Source organism: Heteronotia binoei, chromosome 3 (genome assembly GCF_032191835.1).
Source record: "Heteronotia binoei isolate CCM8104 ecotype False Entrance Well chromosome 3, APGP_CSIRO_Hbin_v1, whole genome shotgun sequence".
Classification (NCBI taxonomy): domain Eukaryota; kingdom Metazoa; phylum Chordata; class Lepidosauria; order Squamata; family Gekkonidae; genus Heteronotia; species Heteronotia binoei.
The window spans coordinates 98,621,880-98,632,471 of record NC_083225.1 but is presented as its reverse complement, the minus strand read 5'-3'; positions in this window follow the sequence as shown (position 1 = coordinate 98,632,471).

The window sequence follows — 10,592 nt, the reverse complement described above, 5'->3', positions numbered from 1 at the left end:
TCTTTTCATACAAAAAATAGCAACCATTAAAACATACTATATTGTAACAACAGTTTATACATATAGATCTTGTCCCTCTTAGTTCAATAATTAAAAAATCCCAGAACCAATTGTTCAGTGTGTGTAAGTGACTTAATAAGGCATTTGTGTTAACTGCCATCAAGTTGCTTCTAGCCTATGGTGACCTTATGAATTAATTACCTCTAAAGTGTCTTATGGTTAACAGTCATTCTCAGGTCTTGCAAACTGAGGGCCAAGACTTCCTTCATTGAGTTAAGCTGTCTCATGTTGGGTCTTCCTCTTTTCCTGCTGTCTTCAACTTTCCCTGGCATTGTTGTCTTTTCCAGTGACTCTTTGTCTTCTTATAATGCGAACAAAGTACAGTAGCCTCAATTTAGTCATTTTGGGTTTGATTTAATCTAGAACTCACTTACTTGTCAGCTTGGTGGCTCACATATCTGTAAAATTCTCCTCTAACACCACATTTCAAATGAATCTACTTTCTCACCCTCTAGTTATATGTATGAACAGGAAACTTCCATTTCAATGTATCTGGAGTGTGCATGCACACAGCGCTTATACCTTGAATAAAGCTTTGTTGGTCTTAAAGGTACCACTGGACTGGGATATTGTTTTGCTACTTTCTTCCTGACAGCTTTCTTCATTGTCCAACATTCATTCCCATAAATTGTACTGAGGAATACTAGAGTGTGAATTATCCTGAGCTTGGTTGCCAGCAACACATCCTTACCCTTAATTATTATTATTATTTATTGCATTCGATTAATCGCCCTATCCTAGCTAGTGCCAGACTCAGGGCGATCTACAACAGTAAAAACAATTACATTAAAATTTACAGACCCTGATGGCGTCTCTAAAGTGCTCTTAGTTATTACATCACATTAGGGGTGAGGGGATCCCCCCAAGAGGGGGTGGAGAGAAGAAGGTGCCAGCAACCGTTGCTGTCCTTATACAAAGGCTTGGTGGAACAACTCTGCCTTACATGCCCTGCGAAACTGTAATAGATCCTACAGGGCCCTGATGTCTTCTGGCAAAGCGTTCCAAGAGGGCCAGGACTGAAAAAGCCCTGGCCCTTGCTGAGGACAGTCGGACCTCTTTTGGGCCAGGGATCACCAGCAGATTTTGACTACTAGAGTGCATTGCCCTTCCAGGGACATAGTGGAGGAGGCAGTCCTGTAGATACATCAGTCACAGACCGCTCAAGGCCTTAAAAGTCTTGAGGATGTTTTCTAACTCCTTCATGACTGCCCTTCCGAGTTTCAATCTCTTTCTGATTTCTTGGTTGTAATCTCCCTTTTGGTAGATGAAAGGAATAGAAAATTTTTAACAATTTCAATTTAGAAGAAGACTGCAGATTTATACCCTGCCCGTCTCTCTGAATCAGAGACTCAGAGCGGCTTACAATCTCCTATATCTTCTCCCCCACAATAGACACCCTGTGAGGTGGGTGGGGCTGAGAGGGCTCTCATAGCAGCTGCCCTTTCAAGGACAACTCCTGCAATAACTATGGCTAACCCAAGGCCATTCCAACAGCTGTAAGTGAAGGAGTGGGGAATCAAACCCAGTTCTCCCAGATAAGAGTCCACACACTTAACCACTTCACCAAACTGTCAGCCTTGAAAGTTGTGTACTCTATAAGGAGGCTGATCTATATTCTCATTTCAGGTACCAGTTCTTACTTCAGCAGAAAATCAGGACCAATGTTAGTTGGTCAGTTGGTGAATAACTGGATCCCAACCAATACAATTTTCACTAAGAAGTCATACTGCTTTGTGGCTCTGCCCTGGCCATTGTAATCAAAAGTTTGTATGCCGACTTAATTGACATTTCCAGGGTTCACTGTGATGGGAGAAACCACAGTAATCCCAAATTTCTCAAACATTTGGAACATGGGCCTCTTCCTAATTTTACTGTCTAAACCAGGGATGTCAAACTAATTTGTTATGAGGGCTGAATCTGACATAAATGAGACCTTGTTGGGCTGGCCTTTGTCGGACCGGGCCACATGTGTCCCTATTTAAGATTAGGTAGCAGAAATATAAACTTTATAAAGGACACAAACACAATTAAAGATTTTTTTTTAAACTTAAATATTTAGCACTCAGTCTTAAAGGCGCTTTCTTTGTATTTCTCCCATGTGATCCAGAGAACTGGGCAAAGGATGTTCTGTCTCTTTCCTTCCTTCCCCAGCGGATGAGGAGGGGGAGGAGCCTCAGCCAACAGAAGGAAGAGAGGCTTCTATCAGTAGCCCTGCTGTGTGATTGAGAGAGTCTGGCAAAACATGCTTTCCCTCCTCCCCTTCCTCCCCAAGGGAGGAGCTTCAATTAAAGGAGAAAAACAGAGGTTTTGCTCTGTAGCTCCTGTGCAATTGAGCAAATCTTGAAAGGCAAGCTGTTATGCAGAAGGAAGTTAGAGAGAGGGAGAAGGAAGCAGATGACAGCCAATTGCTCGGGGGCCTGATAGGAGCTTTCCAGGAGCCCAATTTGGTCCCCGGGCTGCATGTTTGACGCCCCTGCTTTAAACTGATATGTCTAGAACCATTGGTCAGCTCAGTATCTGCTTCTGAAGGTGCCATCCTTTGTGGAGGTACATCTGTTCTAGATATGACCAAGGGCATATTTTCTGGCAGTACCCACCATGTTTCAGAACACACAGAGGATGCCTTCTCTGGTGATGTTCTATCACTATGCAAGGCCATCCAGTTTCAATTGGTTTTTATCTGAACTCTGTGGACTTTTGAGGATTGTTTCTGAGCCTATAGTTTCAGACAATGAGCCATTCTTGTTTTAGCACCCAACACAATTGTTAAGTTTGAATATTTTTATGGGCTTTGGTTGGCATTTCTGGAATATGAATTTGTTTTCAGTCTCTTGCATTTTTAACATGGGCTTTGCATTTCCTGTGTCATACTTGTAAGTCACTTTGAGTAATAGTCAAATTGCAATTGTGGTAGATCATTTGTCATTCAAGGAGTCAGACGGTGTGCCACAATGTTTTCCTTTGTGCCCAAGTTGCCTTGCATCCTGAAGCCTTGAGGACCCAGATTACTGTGTCTGCTTTGCTCTTAGCTCTACATGATGTACTGCATTAGGGAGTATGTTGTTTATAACTTATGCACATGGCATGGGCTAAGGTGAGTAGTGGGAAGGTAGCACAGAAAGCACTAGATTAGACATTTGCCACATACCATTGTTTATCAGTTGGCCTTGGGAGGGTCTGAAGCCATGAAACATTGCTGTGCTGTTGGCCAATTACAGAGGGCCCGTCTGCTGTCTTCTACAGGAGATCAATCTGTTGTCCATAGACTTCTCAGGCGACTTAATAGAATGTATTTTCCTTTATCATTTGTGTATTCATGTCTAAATCCTTCATAGAGGAAAAGAACTGTTGCCTATTGGTAATATATAAAGAAGGAGTATAATCTTTTAAATAAATTAAATATACTCTACCTCCCAAGAACCTCAAAAAGACCACTTCTGCATAGTTTGTCATATCTGATACTGTCTCTAATATTTGTAATCCTAGTCTTTGCTTCATACCATGTGATATACCTTGAGTCTTAGTGAGAAAGGAAAAGAAAAGGTCCCCTGTGCAAGCACCAGTCGTTTCTGACTCTGGGGTGACGTTTTCACGGCAGACTTTTTTAAAGGGGTGGTTTGCCATTGCCTTCCCCAGTCTTTTATACTTTCACCCCAGCAAGCTGGGTATTCATTTTACTGACCTCGGAAGGATGGAAGGCTGAGTCAACCTTGAAGCGGCTACCTGAATCCAGCTTCTGCTGGAATCGAACTCAGGTCGTGAGCAGAGAGTTCAGACCACAGTACTGCAGTATATAAATATAAATAAATAAATAAAACTGCCTTTCTGTGTTTCATATACAAGCACTGAAGTGAGAGAAAGGATGGAAAATGCTTTAAACTAACATGGACAATTGGGAATAAGATCTATTGAATAAATGGAATTTACTTCTGGGTAAACATAACTGCAGCGCAAGTCATGCACATTTTCATTTTTACTACTCATCTTTTTATTGGTTTGAACCTCTTTTAGTACTTTCACATGGGTAACTACTTCCCACTTCAGTGGGCAGAGAGGCACAATAGTAGAGAAGTTCTAATATGGCCCTTGGCTGCATGGGGGCAGGGGAGCAGGCCAGCAGGCACAAGAGGTGATGAGGTGTATATGGTTGACGCTATCAAGAAATAGAAAGGAAAATGCTAGGAGGCAAGACTATGGAGATGAGGTAAAATAGTGTGGTGGGAATGGCAGTGAAGGTGAAGACAGGGCGGAAGAAATACGACCAGCAGGGGAGAGAGGAGGAGGACTGGTGCGTGGACTGGGTGGCAGCTGGGCTGTCTTGCCCATGCTACTCTGAAGGGGAGGATGTCCAGACCTCAAAAGTGAGTGGAGGATTGAAGAGGGAAAGAGTTGCTGCTGTCACTGCTGCATGTCTCAACAACTGTGGAGCCAGGAGGCAGAGTGTCCCACATATCTGTTTTCAGCCCATGAAGGAAAAGAGGTTGTGGGAGGAGAAAAGGCACCCCTCAGAGGTTTTAGAAACAGCCTCTCCATCAGGCCTTCCCTTCAGCTCCAATGCTTCTGTGGGGAATGTAGGACGGGATCTGGAAGTTTCAGACCCTCCCATCCATAAGCCGAACCCTGTTGTCTGGGTCACCATGGACCTGTCACTCTGCCTGACCACCTCACAGGGTTGTTGGTAGTGGTGGAGATAGGGTGGCAGAGGGGTCTGGTGTGCCTCCTTGATACCTCCATATCCTCAGAGGTATGATGGGGGAAAGAGAAAACAAAGAGTTAGAGACAGATCATAACCATGCGCAGCTGCTGAGGCTGGGCATAAGGGAGGGAGCTGAAAAACTACCTTATTTACTTGCAAGAAAGATGACTCATCTCCTAAAAGTGTTATATATACAAAAAGTAACTAATTTATATGGAAATGTAAGATACCCCACTTTTATGGTATTCCTTAGAAAAATCCAAGTCTTGCATATGATTAAATACATTTATTGGAGCTTTTGTGGGTTCTCTAGCAAATCTATTGCTTCCACTTCCAGGAATCAATTGCTTTTGTTTGTATTTTGAGTAAAGAATAATATCATTAATTGAGTTTACCTGTGTCATTTTCCAATTCCAATAACCTAATGGCATAACAATAGCTTACAGAAAGAAATGAGCATATAGTTTGCCCATATGTCTTAAGATAAAACAATATAGATAACATCAAACTATAATGCCAATTGATGATTAATAATAAGAATAAAAAAGACATTATGTGTCATAATAACATTTATTGTGAAATACCTAGCATTACATTTTATGGCACTCATGGCCCTGTTTGATACAGTAACATTTATGTCAAATCCAACCCTTGTAACTGAGTGTGACACCTCTGCTACAGTTTATTTGTACAGTGGACTTCAATCAACTGAAATTAATTAAACCCTGCTTTTTCACTGTGGTAAAGTGGCACAGGCATTACATAACCCTGTGAAGCTCCCTTCAATCCCAATGCAATAAAAAAGAGAAAAGGAATGATCAATTAATGGCACACATACATCCTGAAGGGCTCCCTGTGCAAAGGCTGTCCCAGGAGACAGAGAGAGCAGCCAGCTTACCCAAAACACAGATTGGCAATTTCCTGAACTGTACTGAAGTTCCACTTGGTAGCTGAGCCCCTGAGGTCACAACCTAGTCCTGGTCACCTCCCCCTTCCCTTCCTTTGTCCAGTTTTGAACAATGACACATCTGAGAAGTATGGATTTCAAATCAGTTACATATGTGTGAATAAAGCTCTCAGCAACCCCTTGCAAATACTCTCTCTGTTTTCCCATTCAGGCTGCAATGCAGATCAGTTAAGGTGCGGGTTTGCCAACAGGATTCCTGGTTTTGTGGTGAAGCACTGATTGGAGACAGATCATTGACTGAAAACGCTGGGACTTTCTTTACAGAGAAAACTGCAAGATTCACATTTGAAAGACAGATTTGCATCCAAGTAAATATGCTTAAGGGAAGGTCAAAAACATTTACAGAACCATCCAGACTGGCAACTCATGCTTTTATGAGGCAATCAAGCTGCATGGTGGTGGTGTGGGTGGGTGGGTTTTTTAATTATTGTCAGGAGCACCTTTCTTTGGAAATAGATTCCCCTTAGATCAATGGAATTCACTTCCTACTCAATGCACTTGGGATGGGGCAGCTGTGAGTCCACATTCCCATGCACAGCACAATCAGTCCTGTCACTAGATCCGTTGCAGAATTAAGCATGGCAAAACCCGTTGGGGAAATGAATGTGTTCTCCCCGTAAATTGATAGGATTTTAAAGTGGTTAAATGTGTCTGGATGCTGTTCTTACTTGGAAGTGAGCCCCTTTCTTTGAACACAGTGGGATTTACTTAAGCAGGAGCTCATGAGGTGTTTCATAGTCTTGAGAAGTCTCCAATAAAATCCCAAGTGACCTGAAGACGACAACTAGAACAACCCCAGCAACAAAACTATTTAAAAGCAAGACTAATCGCAAAGAGCTCTCCAGCGCTAAACAGTCTGGGAAGTAACCCCCTTTGGAAAGCAAGGTGTTTCCCAGCAACTGTGGGGATGGCAGTCCAATGCAGTCCAGTCTTGATCGGTTTGTAGAGCAGACTGTAAGAGTCTGATTTCCTAGGTCAGATCCATTCAGCAGCTCTTCAGAGTGCCCTGCTGTTTTATTGCCTTGGCAAAGTTGGATAAGTTTCCTTCACTGAAATTAATGCACACAGACAATCACTCCTCCTTCCCCCCACAAGCACTACAGAGACTGAATTCAAAGGGACCTGCTCCCAAGTAAGCATTTCTAGGAGTGCAGACTCCGAATGTTGGTCATTAAACTCTGCTGCGGGTGGAATCCTGGCAGATCTTCGACCAATAGCAATGAGGCCCATTCGCTCTCTTTCGGAGGATTGCGGCCGACCTCCTGTCCCTTTTCTAGATGAATCAAAAAATAAAGTATTTACTCCGAGGCAAGACTAGGTCCTTCCCCGCCCCCAGAAATGCCATCAACAAAAGAAGCGGAAATCTTACCTTGGCATACCTTACAGTTTAGGTCCACTAAAGGGGGGGGGGAGGGGGTGGCGGGTTCATACCATTCAGAGTCGCTTTCGTTTCAACTAAGTAGAACGATTCTAAGTTAAAGTCCGAGTCCTTAAAGAAGGAAGAGGAAGGCCGTTGTTTTTAAATGGAGGGGACAAAAATACTAACATAGTTCTTGAAAAATAATTATTGATCGTTTGACTTTAAGGCCATTCATTTGAAAGGAAGTATACGAAGATCCTACAGATTCCGAGGGGAAGGAATCGCCTTAAATCCAGGAACTTTTATTTAACCAGACGGAGCATCAATCAAGAGAGTTGACTGGCTGAACTGGCGATGCGGCCAAAGTAGGGCACTGAGCCTGATCGTCCCAGGCACGATCACCTGAAAGAAACTCCCGCTGTATTCAAAGCGGCTTACTCAGAAGTAAGCCAGACATTCCCTTGATTTAAAAGGGGAGGAGGTAATTCCAATAGGTTCAGACGGCATAGCAGCGCTGCCTCGATCTCTCCGAATGGGACTGCAACGAAGCAAATAATTACTCGGAATGCGACTGCGGTGTGCAAAGAACTTCACTATAAAAAGCGTGTGTTTAACTGGATCATGACATTTAAAAATATAACCTGCCTCCCCCACTCTCCCCAGAGAAGCCTGTTTAGCTATTGCGCCTGGCCTCGAAGGTCTTAGTATCGTGTTGATCAGCCTTGAACCAGCTCTTTCTAAAACAGGTCTGGTCTCGAGTGCTCTGCCCATTCAAGAAAGGAGCCCGGCGGCATCGGGTGCAGCTGGAGTCGGGCGAGGGGTGGGGGCATTTTCAGCAGGGCCCGGAACATAAAAGCCGGCCTCCTTAAGCCTTGTAAAGCGGACTCCTTGTTTGTGCAGGCTTTGTGCAAACATTGTTTCTGTTACATTGAGACATGGGTCCCAAGCAAAGAAAACCGAGAAGTCGCCGCAAAGTAAACAGGCTCCGGCTCTCCGGACTTTGAAAGTCTTCACGTTTCTCGGCCGAACTCTTTGGCTTGGCTTGGCTTCCATTAACGTGTTAATGTGAAGGTCAAACCTGAGCTTCCGCGGGTCAGGAGAGCTCGCAGCATCTGGAGCTCAAGCGCCCCTCGGCAGCTCCGCGGAGATCAGAGCCCTTCCCGGGCTGGGGTGGGGGGAAGCTCAAGTCATTCTCGGGACCAGCGTTTGCCTCCCCCAGTGGCCTAAGAAACCCTACCCCCGAGCCCCCCATTCCGACTTCAGCAGGTTGTGCTGGAGGTTCGCTGGCTTCCCCGGGACCTCCAGGGCTCCCGGCGGGCACACACCCTTTCAATCCCCTTTCCCACTGAATGTTGCAAAACTCACTTTCCAGCAGTTTCTGAAGTGGATTGAAACGGCATTATTTCGCATGAGGGAGCGCCCAGAGCCGCGCTCTCAGGCCTGGCGCCTGGCCGATAGCCTAGCCAGCTTCAGGGGCCACTGAGCGGTGGACTCGTTGGAGGGCGGCGGCGGCGGCTGCCTCCAGGAGCCCGCTCCCTTCCTTGTAAACACATGCGAAGCCCGGCATGTTTACTCGGAAGAAACCCTCGCCAGGACCCCAGTGGGCATCCCCCAGAAGTCCAGCAGCCCAAATCCCGTTTATTCTGAGGTGCTTTTCCTATAAGAAATCGGGCTGACTTCCAGGTAAATGTGCATTGGACGGTAGTCCTAGATTGCAGTTTTAAGCACGCTTCCCTGGGGAAAGTTGCTAGAGGGAGGGATGAATACCTCTGACTTCCGAGAAAGCAGGTTAAGATTTTTGTTGGTATATGTGTGTGTGTTTTAAGGATCTAACCCCAACGATTTCAGTAGATATTGCGGAAGTTAAGTCCAGTCGGGCTTCCGCTGCAGTGTAGCAGGGCGTGATCTGCAATGTTGAACTTATTTGTAGGGAACCGGTGCCATTTAACTAAACGGGGCAATTCTGAGTAACCCCGATGCTCCGCGCCCATCTTTGGTACTGATCGCCCATTGCTAAACAGCTTCTACTGATCTGGGTGGATTTCCGCAGAAGACGCTCCAGCTGGCTTGGGAAGAGAAAGTTTGGCCCCTACAGGACTCACATGCCCAAGGAAACGCATTCAGGTCGAAGGGGAAGGTGCAGTTAAGAGTTAGGTAACTGTAGTTTACTGTAATGCTGTTGCTATAACCTTGAGGAAGACTCCCTTTCATGTGCTGGCCATTTGGGAAAGAATGAGAAAAAAAAATCTTATTATCCAGCTCCCTCAAAGGTTGTGGATACCCCCGGACCCCTTTATCTCTAATAATAATCAAGTGGACTTATCTGGTAGATGACATGTTCGCCTCCCGGTGTTGGGGGCAGGGGGGGGGGGGTTGCTAGTACTTCTTCGTTTCCAAGGGGCCACTTCGATCTGAACGCACTGTACCTGGAAATCAAGGAGAATTTACTTTCATGCGGTATGTAGCCCCCCCCCCCCCACACACACACACCTATCGTCCCCCCCCCCCCCCCATTTCCCTGAACAAAATATATGTTTTTTAAAAAACCAGATCATTCAGATGCTTCCACATTTGTGCACATAAACCAGGGCTGGAAAACCCATCCTTCGTGCTGGGCTTTCCTCCACCCTTTCAGGAAAGGGGGATGTGAAATATACGCTGCGAGGAGAAAGGCAGCGAGATTCGCTTTGGTCCCAGAGACAGCCGCGTATGTGAAAGAGATCAGCCCTCCTCTTTGGGAACGAGGCCGCCGGATCCAGGAGCCGGCGCGGCCAGCTACCTGAGCCCAGCCAACTCGGTCGGCAGCTCTGCTCTTCAGCCTGCAAGGAAGCCTGGCGGCGGCGGGGAACCCCGGTTGGCTTGGATCGGGGCTGCCGAGGGAACTTTAAAGGTTGGGGGAGGGGAGCCAGAAGGAACCCGCTCGTTTTGATTGACAAAGGAAACTAGTGGTACAGCACTCACACACACTTCTGTGCCGGATGAATCGGAAGTAAAACCCGCTGAATTCCATACGACTTCCCCAACCAGTAACTGTTTTCAGGGTAGTGGCGTTAGTATTCAGTCCTATTCGGATTTCGTTGGGAAGAAAAGTCCAGTGAATACCCAGAGTAAATGTGCACTGGGTTGGACTAAAGGCGTGCCTGGTTTGGGTCGGATTATGCCCAATATTCCGCCTCCTCTTTTCCCAAAATTGTGCTTGGCCAGGATGTCACTGAAATCTATCGGATGCCTGAGGAAAAGGGTTTAGGATCACAGCTTCGGTTTGAATGTCAGCTCATATCAGGAAGGTATTCTTCATCCATCCGGGAAAAGCTGCCGTAGGCGATTCAGTCCTGTTTGAAATGCACGCTAACAGCTTCATCTTCAACCACAGGCAGCCATTCCGTTTTCGATACTATCATTTTGAGTTTAAAGAACTCTGCAGTTTACGAAGAGGCCACAATAGGGGTCACTAAACCAGTGCGAAGGAATCGAACCAAAACAGCTTCCCAGCGCAGCTCGATCAAGGG